The following is a 368-nucleotide window of genomic DNA, read 5'->3' as shown; positions in this document are numbered from 1 at the left end:
TGCTCTCTGGGGCACGTGGGATTGTGTATCTCTTGAATACTGTACTAGATGTAGCTGAAGGGCATCAGTGGTAAAATAAAAGGCAATTTTATCTCCAGAAAAAGCTAAGCTAGTTCATTTGTTGGACTGCAGTATTTCCAGAAGGATGTGGGGTTTTTTAAGGGGGGGGGAAGAAAAAAATATGAATTGCCTTCTGCAGATATGCAAGTGCTAAAAATGGAGAACAACACTGACTGTTGTCTGGTTAGAAATTAATAGGGAGCAGTGTCAGGATTCCACAAAGACTTTTGCAGATGTGTTTTAAATGGGTGGGGTCTACACATTTGCCTCTCTCCAGGAATTCAGAAACAAATTACATTTGAGCTCTA

The sequence above is a fragment of the Cariama cristata genome, unplaced genomic scaffold (genome assembly GCF_000690535.1).
Source record: "Cariama cristata isolate BGI_N322 unplaced genomic scaffold, ASM69053v1 scaffold26466, whole genome shotgun sequence".
Classification (NCBI taxonomy): Eukaryota; Metazoa; Chordata; class Aves; order Cariamiformes; family Cariamidae; genus Cariama; species Cariama cristata.
Note: the sequence above shows the minus strand (reverse complement) of the source record.